This window comes from Zootermopsis nevadensis, unplaced genomic scaffold (genome assembly GCF_977971745.1).
Source record: "Zootermopsis nevadensis isolate Lab colony 2312 unplaced genomic scaffold, Znev_1.0 Znev_ptg000022l, whole genome shotgun sequence".
Taxonomy (NCBI): domain Eukaryota; kingdom Metazoa; phylum Arthropoda; class Insecta; order Blattodea; family Termopsidae; genus Zootermopsis; species Zootermopsis nevadensis.
The window spans coordinates 17687595-17705339 of record NW_028259154.1 but is presented as its reverse complement, the minus strand read 5'-3'; the positions used below and the strand labels follow the sequence as shown (position 1 = coordinate 17705339).

At 38.0% G+C, this 17745-nt stretch overlaps 1 protein-coding gene across 4 annotated transcripts in view; it reads left to right on the top strand.

Moving 5' to 3' along the window:
* Positions 1–8241: 8241 nt before the first annotated feature.
* The window catches only part of zfh2 (Zn finger homeodomain 2), a 167913-nt gene continuing 158409 nt past the window's right edge, over positions 8242–17745 (top strand). For all 4 annotated transcript variants that reach the window (XM_087353920.1, XM_087353918.1, XM_087353923.1 and 1 more), the window contains exon 1: positions 8242–8813. The gene's annotated coding sequence lies outside the window, so the exon portion shown is untranslated. The remainder of the gene's footprint in view (positions 8814–17745) is intronic.

Below are 17745 nucleotides of genomic sequence, written 5' to 3'. Positions count from 1 at the left end.
CATTGAATACTTTGTTCTGTATTCGGCAGTTGCCTCAGTTTCCTCTACTTCCGCTGTACTTCCCTCTCACACTGACTGCCGAGACAGATAATGCAGATCGTTATGTCAATGTTGTTCTTCACACGATAAATAGCCTTTAATAACGGATAATTCATAACAGGAGAGAAAATCATATCTATGTTGTTGTGGCCTTGGTGCATAACTCATGACACTGTACAAAGCGAATCTCGGGATGCAAAACATAGGCCTCTTAAAAACGTGTTCGATTATAAACTTGAAGCCATCTCTTAGAAATAAGTATGTTGTTTGTCTGACTACACAAATCAAAATTATTTATTACTGAAGTTCGTCAACGTTAAAATTAGGCCTACTCTGGGGACAAAGAATTTTAACTACGAAATAGTATGTCTGTTGTATGTTATTTATTACATTATTGCCTGAGGAATTTAACACCTGGCATGATTGTTTTAACTACGAGAACATTTACAAAACCATTTTGTGTTACATGCTGCTTCAATGAACCTAGAATGTATGTATTACAAACGGGATAGAAATTTACTATGAGCGTCGTAATTATTGTGTAGTATTCATGGTGGTATTTTGTTCGTAACTACCCTTGGATTATTTCTTGTTACTTTATGTGCTCATATATCAGACAAAGCAATATATAAAGCACACCCACATACACAGACAGATGTATATATAGTGAAACACAATATTAAGCCTTCTTTTTTACGTGTTGTACAACATTTTGCAAATCATGCATTAAAAAGGTTGTAATGAATTATTATCTGTATGTATATCTCGTGTACTTGTTTCAATATTGTCTCTACTGCTCGCGTGATGGATACTTGCGTAGATATCCCAGGCCGGATATTATCATATTTATTCATCGCACCTGTTAATGAGAACTGTTGCTAGTAATGTCACAAATGATTTCCACAAATGAGTGAACATGGGCAATTATGGTGTAAGGTTTCGAAATGGAAACACGTAAGAGCATAACTGACTTATAAGTTGTCCTAAGTAGAAGAACGTACGCTTCTGGTACTGAATATTATCTCAAACAGAGAATAACGTCATTTGATCTAGAATTTTGTTTCTCACTTTTAGGGAAGATTGTAGTTTGTTGTTTTATATTTTTCAGAATATATTTCTGAATTGATTGAATAAACGTAAGGATAATATGAACGAATATGTAATTAGGGGTATATGAGTAATAATAATAACAACAACAACATTAGAATGAATCTTAAGGAAATTTGGTGTGAATGTGGACCGGATTCTACTCATTTCGTACCCATTTCAAAGCCTTCTTTTTAAACTTTTAATAATTATTAGGTCCAGTTTTATCAGAAATGCCGTTTGATAAGGTGGAAAGATTCTGTCATTGCAATAGTGTAAAATACTGTTCTAGTATTTTCCTTGAGGGACTGAGATACACCGCGATGTATTTCATGAATGCTGATCTAGCTAAAATTAAAACCCGGCAACTCCCGTGTATGAAGCATCAAGAACGTCGTCACCGTACTTAGTATCTGGAACCCTGGCGGGGTAACTGAGAGTCTGTGGTAAATATCTCGTAGCTGCATGATCGGTGTTCGACATCCGACTGGGGCTTGGATTCTTCTGTTTGCCACTTGCCTTCTCAGCGCCTTGGCCAGCGGATTCCTGAGCCCTTTTCCGGGATGTTCAACGCCCTTGTATTTGAAGCTGAACAGTTCATCTGCATACGTATAACACTGGTGTTAAGAGTATGTTGATGTACACCTGCACCGCCACACACTCAGAACGGGAACTACCAGAGAGCGTTACGACGTTCATGCTTTGAAACAGATCTCCAGCCAGACTTGACGTGCCTGTGTTGTGCAGCTTTGTGATGTATAACCATTACCCACCACAGCGTTTAGCTCGACGGAATTAAAAACTTTCTTCTTTAGGTATGAACAACTTTTTTTTACACATACCATTTTGCCGTTGTTTTGTTACACGTATGGAAATAATAGAAGCCCGTGAGTAACAACGGGGGAGCGCGACAAAGGACATGTATCTGGGGTGTCAAAATCTATGTCGTTTGTATATGATAAGGCTAATGAGAGGGGAGACATAATGGCTGCTGGAATCGTTCTAACGATCACATGTTACTTGTACTGAAAGTCCGTCCTTTCTTGTTTGTTTGCATATACAAACCCGTCGTAGTGTGTCAGTGAGAAGCCTCTTCTTTTTTATTATGTCGGTTATGTTGCTGATAATTTACTGATATTATCAGACGTACTGTGTGGCCTGTTCGTGATTATAGCAGGCGATACAAACATCATTTGCTGCCCTTATTAACAGTAGTAGCAGCAACAGAAACAAACTAATCCTACAACAGTATTATAATAATAATAAAATTATTTTCTGCCATACAAGAATTTGTTCTGTTGATACGTAACATTAGCATAAGACAATCATTATCTTGCAAATATAATAATCCAATTCATTTATTCTTTATTCGTTTGCTGCAGTTACAGATACAGGACAAGAACGAATAATTTTCGTTGCTAGTTGTTTATAAGTAACCAGTATGAAATCTGTGGCAGCCCATCCAACTCCGATGTTTATTGTCTCATCAAGAACCATCTTAATGTTATCCTTCACTCCACCTATGTCTTCCAGGCATTTCTCGACCACTTCTTTCCATTACTAGCTACATCCCCAGCCCATCGTAGCATCCCAGATTTCACTATTATAATAGTACTGTGTAAATCACGAAGTTAATCGTTGTCTGATATCTTAAATCACTTGTTTGTTTAACATCCACGCAGGACACTTGTTACGTTTGGTATTTTGTACATATGTTCTTCGCCGTTTTGGAAAATAGTATTGCTGTTATTGTTTTCATGTATTTATATTTTGAGAAATTTTAAAATGTTTTATTATAGGCCTGATTTTTGTTCCCTCTCATGCTCACATGGGTCTATGTAAATGTATCCATGTTTACAAACACCGAATAACATTTAAAAGCGTCGTAGCTCCGCGTCCGCTCTCATTGGACGGCAAGGTGTGAGGAGAGGGGAAAACCAGAGGGTTAGGATTGTGGTGTAGTAGGCTGGTAGTACGGTAGTATCAGGGTTAGTGGTAGTGAATGGCCGTATGTAGTGGCCGGGGCGAGGGGGAGGGAGGCCGTATGGAGTCCTGCTGCTGCTGGAACGATCAATGAGAGGATTCCCCTTTAGTCTGTCTGTCCGTCCTTGATGTTACGAGGTCACTTCCGGTTACGAGTAGTGGATAAGGGATGTCTGCACCGCACGGAAAGAAGATAGACTGGCATCTCTGGGTCGAATGCGAGCGACCGAGTGGTGTATTCATTCAGACTCAGAACATTCGAATTGCATTTCCACAAAGCCATTGTTGCGAACCTCTTTATCAGCTGTTGTGTGCGTTAATCGGATTTACATCTTCTTCCGTTTTTGCAACACCTGCAAGTGAAATAAAACAGTTCATCAAACCCATTTTTTTCCCACATGCTTATGTAATGCAGCTGATGATGGTTGGTTTGTTCAAAAAATGCAGAGCTTTCTACTGCTCTTTTGTATGTAACGACTGGGAAGAAAGCTGTTTGATGTCCTAGCCTCAAATCCTATACATACTGAAGGAAGGAATAAAGTGGCCGAAGCGTGAAACTGACCATTCGTCAGCATCCATTGGCGATGTGTAAGAAATATGTCGAGTTTTATCAGTCCCGCTTCATATATGGAAATCCGCGTTTCGTATCAGTTTTTAGTTTTCTTGCTTTGATAACACCTTAAATTATGCAAATACCGTTTCCTTCCACGCCCTTTCCAATTCATCATTTGCAAATCATCCTTCTATTTAACACTACGGAGAATGCATGTATCTGGCTGTTGATAAATCACGAATCAGTCAACCCATGTGCCTCCATGATGAGATGTTCAGGCACAGCTATGACATGTACGTAAATTTTTCCACAAAACGTTTTCAGTTCTAAGACCCATTCTGAGATCTGTATTATGATTCAGACGAGACGGCGTGTTAGTGTTCATTTCTCTCGCCTGGAGGGACACAGTTTTTCTGTGTTTGTGTGTTACGAGAATATCGTTTCAACTTGGCCACCTTTCGCTTGGATTGAGTGAAAATTAAGAACTAAGTTTGTAGACTGTGTAATCATATGTAAAATTTTATGGTACTTAGGATGTTTCGACTACCCAAAACATGAAGCTGTGTGAAAGTTGCGAGAGGAAATAACTAGAAAGACAACCAAAGGCCAAGTTATCACGTAACAGAACTTGGCTTCTGCGCAGCCAACTGCCTCCCACAGTTTCGTTCGAATGTTAGTATAGTTCCTTACAACACGAGTTCTAAATTATCCTCCCACATCAACAACGTTCTGTCTTAATTACCTGTAATTATCCCGAGGGTGGAACATCTAACGACTGCAAGCCGAAATGAACGAGGGTGCAGTCGGTGTGGAGTCGCTGGAGGGAGAATGCAAGTCCACCTGAGAACACGAATGCCACAAACCAGACCGGTGTTTGTTTCTGGTCTTCATGGTTCTTGTCGATTCTGTATCAGCTGCACGTGTTACACATACGTATGGACAGATGAGATTTGTTGTTGTGAGGGAGTGTTCGGAAGGCGACTGTCATCTGTTCTGAGCTTAATGATAAGGAATAGCATTATTTAATATTCCCCAACAGCAATTATCTAGATAAACTTTGTTCTTGAAAGACGTAAGTATTATCTTAGAATATGCCTTCAGGGACTAATGTAATTCACAGATTACTGAGGATGACAAGCATGTCAGTCAAGGATCGAACCTGGGACGTACGTTGCACGAACAACCAGTAAACTTTGACGGACGGTTATAGTTTCCTCTTACTAAATGTATCTGAGAATGCAAGTCTTAAAGTAGGAATTCTTTGCCGAAGAAACAGTTATGGCACGTGTACTTGCGGTTCTAGATGACAATATTAGATGCGTCAGAAATGGAATCTAGATCCGTATGCAGTACAACAGTGAATCTTGAATTCAGATGCATTCTTCTTTTCGGCGGAGAGGGAAGGGGTCGTTAGTGCATAGTGAAGTTCTATAAAGGTCACTCCTGCTGTTTTCAAGCCACGAGCTAAACCAAAAATGTTAAACTTGCCTTGCTGGCAAGGAACCCCCCCCCCCCCCATGAAACAACCACTGTCGCCGCCGCCAATAACATTTTACGCAGCCTGCCTAATCGCAAACTTAAAATCATAATTTTCTATCGAAACCTGTTTCTAAATTATCCGGATTGACTGAAGACAAAATACCCCTAGATATCGCTTACTATACCTTGCAACGATTGTTACTGTAAAGTGCTTAACAATCTTGTTTCTTATTCAGGACGTCCTGGGTTAGAATCTCGGTCCGAAGAGAGGATATTCTGACTGAGGTTTTTGTGATCTTTCTCATTCTCTCCAGACCACATCCGGGACACACCTCTTTCAGTTCATTATTTAGCAGTCTATGCTGTGTAGTCTGAGATACGGATAGCGTTGCTGAATAACAGTTAGAGTTCATAAAGCAGGCAACCGTTTCACGTATTTTAACGCGACTTGGTCAGAAATCTCCAGCGTTCGATCTTATGAACGTATCCAGAAACTTGGTCACTGTACTTTCTGTGTGAATGTCATCTTCTTATATAAAATATCGCTTACATATTTTATATGATCTTAAAAGAGGATTTTCTGACAGTTCGGTTGAAAGTTCGTCCTTAGGCACTCTACGTCTTCCTTTCATTGACATTTGTGTTCCAGTGAGGTCGCCCCGAAGCTCGCCGAACACGACGTTACGCTGTTCTGTCGCCCGTTTACCTGTCGCCCACGAACAGAACGAGGCAACTCCAGGTGTTACAGAGGCATTTTCACAAACTGTACAAACTGTTCAACTTTGAGACAAGGATTGTACTTTGGGTTCTGTGTTTATCTAAATAAAACTTAAAAAATCTAGTCCTACCACGAAGAAAACACAGCACTTATCCGTTACAAATATCAGTTTTCCGATGATATTTTAGGGAAATTATCCCTCTTTATTGTAATATACGAAATTCGTAAGTAAAGTGTGTGGAAAAACTGCATATAGTTATTGGATGTTAAAAAATGTACTAAACACAGTTACTACTTTAAAGGGTTAAGATCTGACTGAGGTCTGCATGTTTTCAAGTTTTGAGCTTATAACTCAAGACTGCTGCAAGCGATATTCGATTTTTTAACATCGGTGTGCAGTCCGCTGTTGTTTCTGCTGGAGCGATGGGAGCTAGGTCCGCGTAATTATGAAGGATGCCTTTCTTAACTGAGGAAGCACTTTCCCTTAAATCTAATTTGGCTTATAGGCCCGCTTCATTCCCAGTGACAGCGTAGAATGTGGCGTATCTTCCAGGGGCCTAAAGATATGTGTAATTACAACAAAAAGATTTTATTCTAATTTTATTTATTTATTTATTTTTGAGGTCGTACCTGAGTGATCCTTCATATTCCACAGTCCGGCAGTGAAAGCTACTTTTTGATTGAAGATGAAAATTAATTAATGAAGTGTCTTAATGGTACAGTGCGTATGGAGGAAATCTAAAATAAATAAAATATAAGGTCAGGTAAATTACTTCTAAACATAGGTCGTAAAGAAAGCGACAAGGACAGGAAAAAGTATTTGTAAATATGGAGAGCTGTTGTTAGCTTACGTAAGGTATAAGAGTGTAGCGTAAGTGGGTTGATTATGAACTGTGCACTGTTTTTAGGTAGCAGTGAACACATGCACTTACGTTTAACGTACCTGAAATAGAAAAATATTCCTAGTTGTTTGGATTTCAATATAAGCAGTCTTTACTGTGCTCCTTTCAGTGTACAACCTTTTAACAAATACAGATATGCCTATTTTATTATCACATTTGGAGTTTCAGAAATAATCTTTGGTAGTTTGATTGGGTTGAAATGGCTCACGATCGAATACGGGGGTGGACTTTCATGTTAGACATGTTGAACATTCCGGTTCTGGTAATTTAATTATGTAACTTAAATTTTTTTGGCAATTATTGACTCATTTTGCTTCAAACATGAGATTTGAGGTTTACTTACTGGTGAAAAATGTGTCCTCCGAAACGTCTGTAATTAGCTGCAACACTACACGGTATCACAACCCAGATTACAATCAACTTGTTAGACATTGACATCTGGATTACGCTTATATTTAATATATACGACGTTTCGGGAATTGGTTTAACTCTCGTTTTAAAATGACAACTCCTGATACGTCATGCATGTCGAAAGCCTGTGTTTCTGGATCAGGTCCAACATAATTTCCACAGATATCTGTGGGATTCGTGTTTGTTGTAAATTCAATTTAAGGATGTTGACCCATTAGAGTGCTTGACGTGTACGCCCTTACGTCTCCACACAATCTCCTTTTATCACACTATCTGTACTGAAACGAACAGCGACACTGAAGACCAGCGGCGTGTCGCGGAACTGCACGTGGGAACAAAATATGGCACGTGACGTAATTTGAAGGTGTATTGTCGCTTTAACTGTTATCCTAAATCCGCCACTAGTTGTAAAATGATCATTCGCGGTGTCTGAATCTCACATAAAAAGGGTTATAAGCTAAAGTAAAAAATATGATGCTATAAGATTTTGTAGAACTGCTGTAAAGATGTTGGTTGCGTCCTGAAGTCGTGACCTTCCCTACTCGATCCATATCGAACCACTGTCCTCCGACACTCGGTAGAAAAATATGCATCAAGTACTCTCAATTCTTTGATTTCTCACCCTCTGTTTCTTTATCTCCTTTAAACTCCCTTTTGTAGGAGAATAGAAAGCCCTCCCATATCACACTCCCCCACCTAAACTTTCCTCTCATCTTTTTCTCACCCCCTCTCTTTAACTATCATCCCTCTCCCTAAAGTCCTGCACACTCTTTACCGTCTTACCCCCTTCTTACCATCCGATCTCCCTCCTTGAACATTTTCTTCTTAGTTATAACATCCACCCCTCTGTCCGCCATCCGCTCACAGTCTCCTGCTCTGGAGCACGGCTCTGGCTTCATCACCATCTTACAGACGACGAAGACGCAGTAGAAGAGAAAGTAAGATAGGGACACCTTCCCACCTCACTCGTCAGGCACCTTCCCCTTCTTCTTGGTGCATCTCTTACCCCTCGACTTCTCCTCTTCCCCTAACCCCCCCCCCCCTTACCAGCAGTTCCCCCGCTCTGGTTAGCGATTGATTATAAAGTGTATGCAGGGCCAACAGTCAGCGGCCGACTGCCACGCGAGACAGATCTGGGGCTGCGTGGACAGCTGGGAATAAAAACAAAAACAACAAAAAAAAAGGAGGAAACGCATGGAAAGATGTGTGGTAGAGGAGAAGGGAGGAAGACGCCCACCAAAAACATAGCAGCTACCTTCATCAGGACATACTAAATAAACGAGAAGGAAGAATACAAAAATGTACGTCACCACAAGTTTGCCATTACAAAGTATATCAACAACAACATAATCAGTGGATGTATGAAAGAAAATATATCGGCAGTGAGTGTGTTGTGTGTTTTGTAATAATAATAATAATACAAAGATTTTTTTAATAATATCAAAAAAGTGTGTGGTTTTTTTGGTGGTGTTGCGCCATTGTGTCCTGCGTTGGGATGACATCTGTGTCCAGAGTCAATAAACATCATCAGCTGCAGATTATCGTCTCGGCGTGTTCAATAATCCAGCGACGGCCATACAGCTACAGGACGCGGAGAGCCAGCGTTCTGAGAAGTTACGCACTGAAGAGGCGATGCAATCAGGTAGACTGTCTTTTAGCTTCTTCTCGCCGCTGTACCAAACTTGTTTTAATGTGGTTCAGTCACACGCTGTTCTGATACGGACGAAATGGCGCAAAAGAAGAAGATCGTGTTTTGTTTCATAGAGCAACGTTGGAAACATTTTCGTTTGCTTAGAGAGCGCGAGGCGCCAGAACAGCTGGGCAACCGTTAACCTATAAATCATGATCAAGATGATTATTAATATAGGAACATTAACAATAACAACAGCAACGTAAATGATTTTTTGTGGTTTTTATGATCGTGAAAATGTCGCGCTGATTACATGCTCGTGGGATCATCACCGATAATATTAGCTGAGTGACTGTCGTACTTCTTGTGCATCCAGCAGTGTCATCCATTCCCATGTCTGGAATGACCCAAGTCGGTACCTCCCCCTAACGTATTCTATATGTCATTTTCACCAGTTGCACACATGCCTATATTGTATTCCAAAAAATTATCTTAGTTGAAATGACATAAAACAACCGAATTCTATAAATGAACAGTTTGCACGATGTTTCATGTCTGTTTTGGTTTACATACATACTTCGTATTTGATGCAGTTTTATTGTAAGTTACTGTACGCACGTTCAGGTTGTATCATGGGTGTCGTCGTCTTCTGGTTTATGACATCACATTTTTATCTTCGTGAAAGCCTCAAATTCCATACGATGTTTAACCTTTCGAAATTGATTTCGCACTTTTCGTTGTGGTACGATTTGTCCCATTGGGCAGAACTTTTTTGGTCACCTTGTTGTCGAATGTTATAGCTCGTTTTGAGCAGCAAGATTAAGGTAACTGGAAACGAGATCAAATGAGAGAATAAAGTTTTGTGTCGTAAAAAGTTTGAATCTTGGATGTATGTTGACAAATATGAGATTTTGGATTTGGATGTAATCTTTGAAAGGAAATACGATTTTCTCTGGAAATAGCAAAGAATCAGTTGTAGGTCATTGGAATTTATGCAGTAGACACAAGTAAAAATTAGTTATTTTCAATTTATCAATGTAAGTTTATTATATGTCTTTTGTTGTCATTCATTTCTTCTCTCAGCTAAATCCACGTCTGACACTGTGGATACAGAAATGTTGAAATTATGTTACATTATATTTATTATTAGGAGCAATACTTTTACTTTATTTTGAAATATAACTTATTTTTTCAGAATCTAGCCAAATAGATATAACACGAGGTTGTTAAGAGACGCCAAAAACCCAGTTTAGGACACAGTATAAGCAGTAAATGTTCATTTAAGCCACTCATATTGCGTGTGTGTAGGTTACGTTACGTGATGATTATGTCGTGGTATAATTCTATTTGACATTTGGTTTTGTACGTGTCCATATACACCTCATGTCTGTTTAAGACGCGAGAATTCAATCACGGTTGGTTAACAATATTTCTAGTTTTCCGCGTTAATAGCTGACACTTGATGTGAAATATTCCGTGTATTTTATCTTAAACCTTTTCATTTTATCGTTTAATTATAGATTATGACTGAGTGGAAGTTGTATAATATTTCTGTTTCACTGAATTTAGGTCTGTGTCTGTTGTATGAGTAAGTGACCATCGGTTTTTGGAGTAGACCAAAATGTTTCGTGAATCTCTGACATGGTCTTGCGATGAACGGAGTTAATTCTGTATGGAATGTTACATTTTATTATAATCGTATGAAATATGTAAGTGTCTTTGTTCACAAATTATTATTATTTTATTTAGTTCTGTTTTATAGGTCTATATATTCTCTTCTACAAGTCCTGTAGGTGGAAGCTTTTGCATTTCATAATATCGTGGAGGCTCAGTAACATTCTTTCAATTTATACATTCACATTTGTTTGGAAGTTAGACAGAAAGTCGTGTATGTGGAGTTTCTTTCTTTTGCAATATCTGACTCTGTATAGGTTTGTAATTCAACTAACATGGCTGCGTAAATAGTAATGTGACTGACTTCAGTCCTCTTGTATTTAATGTACAGTTAGATCAGCTCTTTTTCTGAAACAGCAAAGGAGTTGTCGTTTCAAAGATATCTTATAAAGAAATACATTCATAGGTTGCGAGGTGGTTGATACTCGCTTAGGATCGTGTTCGAACGTTGGTTTTTATCAACACGTTGAATGCGTACCAGTTTAAACCTCACATTATCGTTTTTATCAGATTTCCACCAAGGGAGAGGATACTGAAACGAATTTATACTACCAAGATGAAGAATTCGTAATATAAAGCTTTCTTTAACATTAACAATTGGAGAATGAATCTCACGGAGGTGAATATGTCGATGTTGATCTTTCGGGTTTAATACCTTGCAGGTGGAGGAAGCAATTCCTCCAGATGTTGGTACAGACAGCACTATCAGTTACTGAATCTGCACGCAGATGCCCTAATGGTGATGGTGATTTCGATAGTAACGTCTTGTGTATGGTTTTACGAGTTCCCTTTTGTGATCTGTTAAAATATTTTCTGTAGAATGATTCTATAAAATATGATTTGGGACACTTGCCGATACGTTATTCGGCAGCTTTTGTGCCACTATTTTATGTAGGCTGAGCTGCTTTTAAGTCCTCAAAACATTTTATGGTTCCCCACTTGTCGTGTCGTGCACATTTTTTGTAATTATTAAACTGTTCGGCCGTTGTGATACAAGTCTTCATACTGTGCGTGTGTACGTTCGTGTGGTACCTATGACCTTCGTTCCCTTAGTGGAAAATAGCGTAATTTCGGTAATGAATGTGACTAGTTACGTAGATTAATCTGTGTATTGTTCAAGTTGCGTAATAACGAGAACCAAGGTGCTTATGACGTGTCCCACTTCACGGTAGAATTACATTCTTCCTGCGAGTTTACGAATTGTGTTTTACCGGACGGCAGAACCAGTTTCAATCGGACGAAGAAGCAGTAACACCCGCCAAACTTCAGCCTTCCTGCTCCCGATTCAGGTGCTTGTCGCCCGTCCAACTGAGGTACATTGTAAAACACTGCTTAGCCCTACGTTTTAGTATGGTTCGTAAAAGGAATAATAACACGTTTTATTAATTTTGTTTTTAAGTATTTTAATGGAAACATAATTTATGTTTCCAGCGCTCTTTATTTGCATAAGAAACTTATTCGATCAGTATTTTTTAACAAATATAATTTTACTAAAAACCGAGTTTGAGTGAAAATTTTTTGTTGTTGTATTTCTATAATTCTGGCATCTCCATTGTTTATGTAAGTCTTTTAAATAGTGCACTACAAAATATGTGTGTTATTTCGCTTTTATTTCTGGATTCCATAAACACATAAAACATCGACTGAGATCAAATATGCCACACACGGAACGTTTGGCATATTCATCATAGGACTTACAGCACTTTGAGGAAGCAGTATTTGACCATTCTTCCTACTTGGACTGTAATGTGACATAGATGCGGTATTTTTTTTGTACAGAGATGTTTCAATAATTTGGTGTGCGTGCCCCATTATCATTCTGAATCAAAAATCAAGGTCCCATCCCGCCACATCGTGTAAAATTTATGTAACGCTGTGCTGACGGCATAAGGAATGTTACAGTACAGAATACGCTCTTTTGCCCGCGACTTTATGTGAACTTTTCCCCCTAATATGTTACAAGTGACATGACATAGGGATGAAATGTGTGGATTTCATAAACCATTCCCTTTACTGACATTGCTGTCTGTCATTTGATGATACTTGTTGAAATTTTAGTATGATTCTCGGGGTCTGCTTCCTCGTTTTCCTTAAAAGTATTAGGTATACAGTAGGCCTGTCCTAGATGAAGGATGAGACTGTGTAGGCCTATAAGAGTATAGTCCATTGAGTTTCTGATAGGCGATTATGGACTCTAGATCAGAATTTTAGATGATTTATGCACTTAATATCTTACTGCAAACAGTATAATGAGGTTTACATTAAATAACTTGTTTTTAATATTCTTCTAAGGGTAAATACTTCGATCTTCAGTAGATCCTAACGTTATGGTCGGCGTATGACGTGTAAGAATTCATAGGGGACAATGGGCCTTCTCACGTATTTCTACCAACAGCTCAATATTTAATATATTAGAACCATAAAATATAACTGTTTTTATTATTTACTGTTTGCATGTTGCAGCCTTGCTCGTGCGTTAAGGTAGTAGACGTAATTTTATTGTTGCTGTGTTAATTACGCCCATGCTCTGAACACCTTTGGACCTCGGGTAGAATTCGACCCCGGTACTGGTTTTTCATTGTCATTAGTATAAACAGCGTGTGTCTACAGGTCTATTGAAATAACTTTTATGCAGGAAGAAGCACCGTAATTGAGTCACCAAACATCGCGTCTTCGGGAGGTCACAGGTTGAAATCCCAGCCTTAATACAGGCTGTCTTGACTTCATCGTGATTTTCTCAGTCCCTCCAGATAAATGCCGGGATAATATCTTGTTTTAGGCAATGACCGCTTCCTCCCATTTCCTTTCTAGTTCATTATTCATTAATCATTATGTCATTGTACGCTATCAGTGTATAGTTTGACGTACTGACAGCGTTATTAAGTAAACCACAAATAAGTGAATAAATTAACATAGTTTATAGCTTATCACATTTTTCATTGTGTCGTTAAACGTGTGGAAAGTGATGATAGTACGGCACTGCTAAGCCTTTGTTGTTTTTTTATTATGTCAATCATACTCGATATGCAAGGACTCTTTTAGCCACATTAAGAAATTATGACCCTGCGAATTTATTATGAGGCTAGCAAGAAAAAAATTTACATAAAAGGTACGATTTCATCTGTGTTACCTGCATCATACAGACAATATGGCACACGAAAGACTTATATTAAAGTGTGTAAATTTTATTATGAAATATTTGTTTTTATCAACGAGTCGCTGTAGACTCATTTTTGATTCCCGCTCATCTGGCTGCTGCGTTTGCCGATAATGTCCGCTCTGAAAGGCAAACTCACCTCTGGTAACATTTTGTTCAACCCCACTCATTTCTCAGTGCTGTCTATGGTACGACGCTCTGTCTTTCGGAAAAGAAATATAATCTTTTAAAACATAAGACGAAATGATTTTTAATCAGGTACAGACAAAGCTGATGTGTTTCGTGACTAGCTGAGCGGCTATCAGCTTCTCAGGATGATCTGTGATGCATGAAGTTCGGAGACTTAAATGCGCTTTGCTTCGTTTGTTCTGGCAATAGAATAGCGCTTGATAAAAACACAGTGGCCCGCAGGTCGCGAATCGCACTAAAGACTGTGCTCGTGACGTATTTTGCTGATATCTGAGACTTTAAAAAGTAATATTACTTTTACTGGAATGTTAATATATCGTAAAGGTTTTCGCCATATTTCTGTTATTGACTTCCTTTAACTAACAGAATCTCGTTTTATAGCCATTTTGTTAGCATATCTTCGTCACTAAATTTTGAACACACATGAATTCTGCTGCGTTATTTCCGTGTGGGCCCATTTATAGTTACAATTTTCTTTACCATTGATAGTCTTTCGTGAATCTTTTGTTAGAATTTTTTTAAAATTAAATCATACCGAAGCTGTTATCAAAAAATGCCTAGAGTCATATATGTGAAGACTGTTTTGAAAATGAATCCTTTAGAAGTGCGGTGTAACGATCCAAATTGAATTCAGTTGGCGCAGGACAGTAATGAGCGAAATAATGACACTTCGATTCCATTGAAGTCCCAGAATTTCTTGACGAACTGAGCGATTACTAACTGCTGAAGCAATACTGTGCAACATAGGGAGCTAGTTAAGTTATTACGAGTTAGTGATAGGCAGCTGTATTGCTCTATATCCAATTAGTGATGTAGACATCTTTGTAACTAATAGTGATATTGTAAAATGGCTTAGCTACAGTTCCAATCCACACTGTAAGCAATCAGTAAATATTACAGTTTTCAATTTCACATTGTAGAAATTTATATTTATGTAAAATCAGTTTGTATTGTGAGATAAATATACGATATACGACTTCGTTAATTTCATTAAATTTTTGTATAGAGTTCCTACTGTAGTGTTGGTGTTGCGTATAATATTTGATAGTAACTAGGAGCATACTGAGAAGCAAATATTTGAGATTGAAAAAGAAAAAAAATAATTTGGGAACTTATATCGATATTACAACATTGAATAGTCTGAATTTGATTTTATTCAATTTAAAAGATGATCAGATCTGCAATAAACTTTTATACAATAAGGTAATAGGCCTTATGGTGTGAAACTAAAAACAAATTTTGCAGGATTTATAGTTCTAACACTTCTAGATATGACTAGAAAGTCTTGGCGGACATATTAGTGTTTATGAATAGTCAGAAGGAATGAGCAAACTTTCCCATTTACAGTTGTTAAATCTCTTTTTAATCCTTTTATTTTGTAGAAAGTTCTGGGTGTAGAAATATTTTCTGCCCATTTAAAACCATCTTAAAGACCTTACTTAGGTTATGGGCAGAAGTAACAGTGCTGATAAACACAGAATTCTATTCAGGAATACCCGTCGGTGTTTAGCCGAAAACTGCCTACAGTATTGTCTAATGATTTTGAAGGCACAGGGGCCACATTTATTGGGGACATCCTTCCCTTTACAGCAAGGCAACAAAACTATATGGTCAAATTGTTTAGTTATATATTGCCAGTAAATTGTCGAAATTTTAAAGACAGTTTTCTAATTGTCTGAAACTTTGTAGCTAGTTCGGTTTAACTGTTGTACTTTGTTTCCTGAAATGGGAAGTAATGTTGGTTATTTAACCGCGTTGTCGTTTATTAAAATTTTTGCTGAAAGATAAAATTACATTAACATTAGCTGATTTTGTCATCCACGGAGTCTGTAAGGCAGTGTCATATGAACTATTGTAATGACATGTCTGTACCATTTCTCTTGGTTTTCTTCAGCTGCAGATGTCAATTCTTGTTTCATCGCGTAATACTTTTTATTAAGTAGACTGTATTCTGTCACATCCCCAACGAAATGTATTTCGGAAACATCCTGCATTTTGTGTTGTGTCTTATGGAATGCTGCACCGTGTAGTCGCCGAGAAATTGGCCGACGTTTCAGATGTTCTTGTTACTTCTATCATCAGGGCGATGACGCAACATTCCAGAAGTACTAATTTATTTCTCGTCCCGTAAGAACCTGAAAACTCTCTTTCCTTTTTTCGTTGCTAGAGCGCCTAATACCCTGAAACAATGGCAGTGTAGATCAGTGGTATTCAAACTTTTCTTGTTCGCGTACCCCCAGATATAGTTTATCTTCAACTTTGTACCCCCAAATTTGTTGGTGTAAAATTCAAGTTATACATAGTATATAATCTATATCTAGAATAAATTAAATAAATTACATTACTAATTATTCAGTATTTATCATAATTTTTTTTTTAAATTTCATGTACCCCCTAAGATGTCTTTGCGAACCCCCGGGGGTACGTGTACCCCAGGTTGAATACCACTGGTGTAGATAATGCAAGGACTGATACAACTTTAGTGTGGACGAATTTTGTATTGAAAAGTTTGTTTTGTTTTACCAGACAGGTACTAGAACTTCAGTTATGCTGTTTCCATGTAAATAACCTTTCTGCCAGCTAAATTTCTGAGAATTAGCCGGTTCAAATTCAGATTTAAGCTAACTTAGCCGAAATTTTAATAAACACATTTCTATGTTTATCATTTACGCTAGTTTCTGTTGATGATAATGATGTTTGTGTTCTGGGTTTTCGCGCTGTGTGGATTCCCAGGTCGTTGCCAGAGTTTTGGAAAAATACACTGTCAAAACCGAGATCATCATCATAATTATCATCATCCTCACCGCCGTGAAAACATCAAATCTCGCAACAGTTATTGTCCGAATGGTTTGCTTTTGAATGCCAGTATTTTCATTTTATCTTCCAAAAACATCAAATATTTTATTACAGTTATATTGGGTTTATGAATGGATGTTTGTAAATCATCTTCAGATGGCAGCAAGTATTACTTTTTCTGCGAAACGTTGTCGATTGAAATGTTTCCTTAAAAATGTAACCACTTATTTGAATATAAATATTAGAGAAATTGATTGGTTTAAATAACGTGCAGCGATCTTTGTGGGAGATTTCTTAATGAACGTGCACTGTAAATCCTGCCCCTTTGAGATGTTGTGTTAGGAATTTGTAAAAATACTCCTATGTCATCGACACGAATGTTCATGGCTGCTTGAAGCATAAAGTCTGCTGTTTATCTACGTGGTTACACAAATAAATGCAATTTTCCAGGATGGAATGTTCTTTTACTTGTTATCAGATTATTGTTAAAATGTATTATTTTTATTGTTACCTTTTATTTGGAAAATAAGAAAAAAAATTATGTAGGAGATATGGTTGTGATGTTGTGGACAGGATTCAACTTTCTAAGAATGGGGTCCAATTGTGGGTTTTGTGAACACGGTAGGGTACCTTAGGGGTTTTGTAAAATCAGGGCATTTCTTGAATATCTTGCTGTTTTGAGGCATGAAGCCTTGCATTCCCATGTAATCAATGTGTGAGGTACCATGAAGATGTGGGTGATAGATTTCTACACGGTGTCGTAACTCAGAACAATATAAACCTGAACGCCAACGTTTCCGAGGAACATGCTTACTCCGTCTTTATCTTTAAGTTAGAGGCAGCATGCTCATCTGAAACTTCATCAACTACCTGCAAGAATACAGTGTGGACTGTCGCCATTTTGAAATTCTGAGCTCACGTATGAAGTGTATGTGGTCCTGTATGTATACATGCAAATTTTAACTTCTTTGAGACAGCGTAGTTGACAAATACTAAGACATCTAAGGAAGGACAAATCCTTCCCATCGTTAAAAATGACGCACAAGATGACTAATACTTCAGTGGTCAGACATAACGATAATTGGCCTCGGCTTCAAGACGCCACGTCACAAATCGACTGGCTCGTTG